General features: G+C 46.4%; 1 pseudogene; it reads right to left on the bottom strand.

The window, feature by feature from the left end:
- Positions 1-1,086: 1,086 nt before the first annotated feature.
- LOC123454053 lies at positions 1,087-1,862 on the bottom strand (annotated as a pseudogene).
- Between the last annotated feature and the right edge of the window lie 3,624 nt (positions 1,863-5,486).

Raw genomic sequence — 5,486 nt, 5'->3', positions numbered from 1 at the left:
TTTGCCAGTATTTTGTTTAGGAATGCAAGGATGGTTCAACATACGCAAATGGTTTTTCAAGGTAGTGTTTCACTCTAGCACAGGCTGACCTGGAATTCACTATGTAGTCTCAGGGTGGTGTCAAACTAATGGCAGTTCTTCTATTTCTGCCTCCTGAGTGCTGGGATTAAAGCAGTGTGCCACCAAGCCCACCCTGATATTTCTTTTCTATTTTTGTTGTTGTTGTTGTTGTTGGTTTACATTGGTTTAATCCATGTCAAATGTAATTTACAAAGGGAAAGGACATGTACCTTTGTATAGAATATACAGACACAGCATCACACCATGGGGCCCACAAGAGAAGACAACACTTTCCCCTGGGAACAGCAGCTCTACTCCCAGGAATGCTTCTCAACAGAAGGCTGGGCAGCCAGAAGCACCTTCAGCCACCCAGATCTCAGCCTCTGCTTCAGCTCAGTCCCATTTCCTGCTCTGCCCCCAGCTCCTTATAAAGAGCCCCATGAGCTAAGACTAAGGAGAGAATCCTATCCCTTGGGGCATGTGCCCCATGTCTGGGAGAAGAAATGTACACCACTGAACACCGAGAGCATGGGAGTGGAAAGGGACACCATGGGAGAAGGAAAGGCAGGCCCCCTAAGACATGAATGTGCCGAGCCCCCAGCCAGCCCTGAAGGGGGCACTGCTTTCAGGGATCCTTAAAAAGAAAGAAAGAAAATCATACAATCAAAGGAGAAGGGGTGGAGGGCAAAGTTGTCTCATTTATACACAACATTGTAAACATACACAGTCTATATTACATGTGCTTCAGTCCGGTGTTTGCATGTCCGTCCGTCTGAGGGCTGGTTCTCAAGAACCTGGCCCTGCTACTCTCCACCCCCACCTCCTGGCCCCACTCTGGAAACAGAGGCCAGAATAAGCATGGTCCCCAAGTTGGGAGCCAATGGGCATGGCTGCTTCACTCTGGTTCCAGAGTCTCATGTGTGTGGGTGTGTGTTTATGTATGTATGTACACGGGGAACTGTGGGCAAGTATGTACAAAGGGAGAAGAAGGTCACTGTCACAGAGGTTGGGGCAGGTGCGGTTGCTCTAGGCAAGGCCCGTCTGGGTGGCTAGCTCACAAGTCGATCCTCCAAGGTCTCCAGGCGCTGTGATCGTGTTGCACTGAGGGCAGAGCTTCTTGGCACCAGCGTCCGCACCCAGCATTCCTCACAGTGCTGTGTCAACACTGAATTGACGTTAGGGGCATGGAGTATGAGTCCATGCAGATGAGGCATTTGTATCGGTTCCCCCGGGATAGCTGCCTCTCAAGCTCCCTGACCCGAGCCTTCAGGGCCTCAAACGTGGTGACAGTTGAATCTTCAGTAATTTTCTCAATGTCACTGTTCTTGCAGGTCTTCTGCATGGCCTCCTGCTTACTGCTTTCATCGTTGATGGTGGATGACATCTCATCACTGGCCCATTTAGAGAACTCAGGTGTGATGCGGGTGCTGCGAGGCCCACCATTTAGAACTGTGCCTCAGAGTGCCTCTCTCTCCTCGGCTTCCCCAGGCTGTTCACCTGTGCAAGGGGTGACATCAGCCTTGGTGTCTTTCCAGAGTGTCATCCCCATCCACATCCAAGTCAGCATCACTGTCGGCGTTCTCTTTGCCACTGCACATGATGAAGCCAGAGCCTCAGAAGCCACCTTCCAGGAGTGTTGTGTCCCAGTATCCGCTTCTGCCCACACCATTCATACTCCTCAAAGCGATTGCTATCCTCGTCCTCGATGTCCACGGCATCCTCCTCAGCCATGCAGGAGCCTTCTCTCTGCCCTTCATCTTGTTTCCTCCGTTTCATTTTCCCAACCTGAGCTTTCAGTCGGGTTTGCCGGTTGGCTTGCACTCGCAGGAAGATCTACTTCCTCCCTCCCGCAGGCCCCCTGCACCGCGGGGGGGGGGGGGGGGGTCTCTAATGGGACCCCGAGGCTGCCGCGCAGTGCTCTGGGACCCGATTCCCCCGACTGCCCACCAGCAGTGGCACTGCAGCTCCCAGCAACGACCGCAGCCATATTCTGATATTTCTTTAAAAAAAAATTATTTTTATTGAGTCAGGCATGGTGGTGCATGTCTTTCATTGCAGCACTTGGAAGGCAGAGATAGGAGGATTGCTGTGAGTTTGAGACCACCCTGACACTACATAGTGAATTCCAGGTCAGTCTGGACTAAAGTGAAACCCTACCTCAAAAAAACAAACAAACAAAATATGTTTTTTAATTTTTTTGTTTATTTTTATTTAATTATTTGAGGGCAACAAACAGACACACACACAGAGAGAGAGAGAGAGAGAGAGAGAGAGTGCATGGGCATGCCAGGGCCTACAGCCACTGCAAACGAACTCCAGATGTATGCGCCCCCTTGTGCATCTGACTTGCGTGGGTCCTGGAGAATCAAGCCTTGAACTGGGGTCCTTGGGCTTCACAGGCAAGCACTTAACTGCTAAGCCATCTCTCCAGCCCCTATATTTTTATTTATTTGTAAGCAGAGAGAGGGAAAGCGAATGGGCACACCAGGGCCTCTAGCTGCTAGAAATGAACTCCAGATGCAGGCACCACTTTGTGCATCTGGTTTTACCTGGGTATAGGGGAATTGAACCTAGGCCATTAGTATTTGCAGGCAAGTCCCTTAACCAGTAAGCCATCTCTCCAGCCTGACATCTGGTATATCTATCTATGACGATTAAGATCCAATCCTGGTCTTGATTCATTTGCTCTTGCCAGGAAGAGTGGGAACTTCTCTCAGTGTACCAGCGCATTAAAAACTGAACCCAGATGCAGAGGAAAACAAGGAAGAACCTTTACCTAGTCAGGCCTAATGGAGGCTAGCAGTGTTTAGGGAACTTGCACCCTGGTTCTGAACTGTAACATCAAGAAATGCAAGGCTGTTGTTATTCATTCCTTATCCATGCCTGAGCACTGTGCTCACGGGGCGGGTGGGGGATGGGGGAGAATGACACGAGGCAGGCAGACAGTGCCCCCGCCCGAAGGATCTCACAGAGTGGGGGCTACACATTTTCTTCTTTTCTCCAGGGCAACTTTTTTTGTTTTGAAAAAAAAATTCTACTTTTTTGAAAAAAAATCAGTTGTCATGGCTCACACTTTTAGTACCAACACTCAAGAGGCTGAGGTAAGAGTTTTGTTGTGAGTTTAAGGCCAAAGTGGGCTAGAGTGAGACTGCCTAAAAAGAAGGAAAGAAAGAAATGATACCTTATTAAAGAATAGCTAGCTGGACATAGTGGCGCACGCCTTTAATCCCAGAACTCAGGAGGCAGAAGTAGGAGAATTGCTGTGAGTTCAAGGTCACCCTGAGACTACATAGTGAATTGCAGGTCAGCCTGGGCTAGACCAAGACCGTATTTCAAGAAAGAAAAAAAAAAAGAAGAAGAAGAATAGCTAAGTGATGGGCTGGAGAGATTGCTCAGTCCTTGAGGTGCTTGCATGCAAACCTGATGGCCTGGATTCAATTCCCCAGTAGCCATGTAAAGCCAGATACACAAAGTGGTGCATGCATCTGGAGCTCGCTTGCAGCTCTAGAGGTCCCAGCATGTCCATTCTCATTCTCTTTCTCTCTGCTTGAAAATAAATAAATAAAATTAAAAATAATTTACAAAAAGAATAGTTAAGTGACTAGGAAACAGCTGAGCCAGATTTATGCTAATTATAAATGTTAAAGCCAGCCTGAAACTACATAGTGAATTCCAGGTCAGCCTGGACTACAGTGTGACCTTACCTCAGAGCCCCCCCCCCACCCAAAAGAAAACATTATAATTTCATACCAACACTAATGATTATGATTTTTTTCATTAAGTTCATATGACTTTTTTTTTTTTTTTTGAGCATTAAGAGCAGGCCACATGATCCATGAGAGGCGTCAGGATGGCTGTCATTGAAACTGTGAGTCAGAGACCTATCACGCTGACCCAAAGGCACTCAAAAGCAGAAGCAGTCTGAGTCTAAATCTGGGGACTTTAAGCTCAAACACTCCACTGAATAGTCTGACTACCATTGGCATAGTTTAGTATAATTTTAGGATTAAAGTACTAACTATAATCACTTAAAATGAAAGTCCAAGGGATTATGGTTTGGATTATTAAACAGGCTTTTCAAAATATCTACCCAAATCCCTCATTTGGCCTGAGAGGCACCTGAGTCTCAGTGAAAACGGCTCAGAGTGAGTCAGAGCCCAGGCACAGGTTTCTTGATTCGGCCCTGGTGCTGTGCAATAGCAGAGCCTCCTGGTGCTCACTCACTTGTCTGATCATTCCCTGTTTATTTAGTACACACACACACACACACATACACACACACCAGCTTGTACTGCCGTAGGCCAAGGACTGAAGGATGATGGGAAGGCAGACTCAAGAGCCCTGATCTCAAATCTCAGCTCTGCCACTTCCAACAGAATGATCTGGCAAGTAGCCTAACCTCCCAACCTCAGTTTCCTCATCTGTGGAATGGAGATCATAACAGCATTGACATAAAGTGCTGGAAGCATCAAAGAACTGCTATGTGGAAAGCCGTCCCCTTGAGCTCTGGATTTGCTTTTTATTGAATAACTGAAGATTGCAAATACCTAGTTCCCTGCTGGGCCCTTAATTAAGCAGTGGGCAAATTACAGGAGGGCCAGTTTTTCTGTTTTGTAATTATACTAAGATTATTCTTAAAACATTTTATTTTTTATTTTTAATATTTTATTTATTTATTTATTTGAGAAACACGTGGATAAAGAGAGAATGGGCGTGCCAGGGCCTCTAGCCACTGCAAACAACCTCCAGATACATGTGTTACCTTGTGTGCCTAGCTTAAGTGGGTACTGGAGAATTTAACCTGGGTCCTTAGGCTTCATAGGAAAACACCTTAACCACTAAGTCATCTCTCCAGCCCAAGATTATGTTTTTTAAAATAACTTTTTAAATTTTAATTTATTCACTTGAGAGAGAGAGAGAGAGAGTAAAAGAAAGAGAATGGATGTGCCAGGACCTCCAGCTGCCGCAAACAAACTCCAGACGCAAGGGCCACCTTGTGCATCTAGCTTATATAGGTTCTGGGGAATCAAACCTGGGCCCTTTGGCTTTGCAGGCATGGGTCTTAACTGCTAAACCATTTCTCCAGCCCCCAAGATTATTTTTATGAAGATCAGATTAAAGGAAATTTTAATAGAGAACATTTTCTCTAAAACATAAACTCAAATATGCTGCTTTCATCTTTTTTTTAATTTACTTATATATTTTTTAGTTGTTGTGAGCTAGGGGCTCACTCTGGCTCAGACTGACCTGGGTCAAACTCACTGGGATAGTGAGATCCTCCAACCTTTGCCTCCTGAGTGCTGGGATTAAAGGCATGTGCCACCATACTTGGCCTTTCTTTCTCTCTCTCTCCCTCTCTCTCTCTCTCTCTCTCTCTCTGTGTGTGTGTGGGGGGGGGGTGTTTTAAACTTTACCCGTACTTAGGT

Source organism: Jaculus jaculus, chromosome 13, assembly GCF_020740685.1.
Source record: "Jaculus jaculus isolate mJacJac1 chromosome 13, mJacJac1.mat.Y.cur, whole genome shotgun sequence".
NCBI classification, from domain to species: domain Eukaryota; kingdom Metazoa; phylum Chordata; class Mammalia; order Rodentia; family Dipodidae; genus Jaculus; species Jaculus jaculus.
The sequence above is the reverse complement of the archived record's forward strand: the minus strand, read 5'-3'. Positions and strand labels throughout refer to the sequence as shown.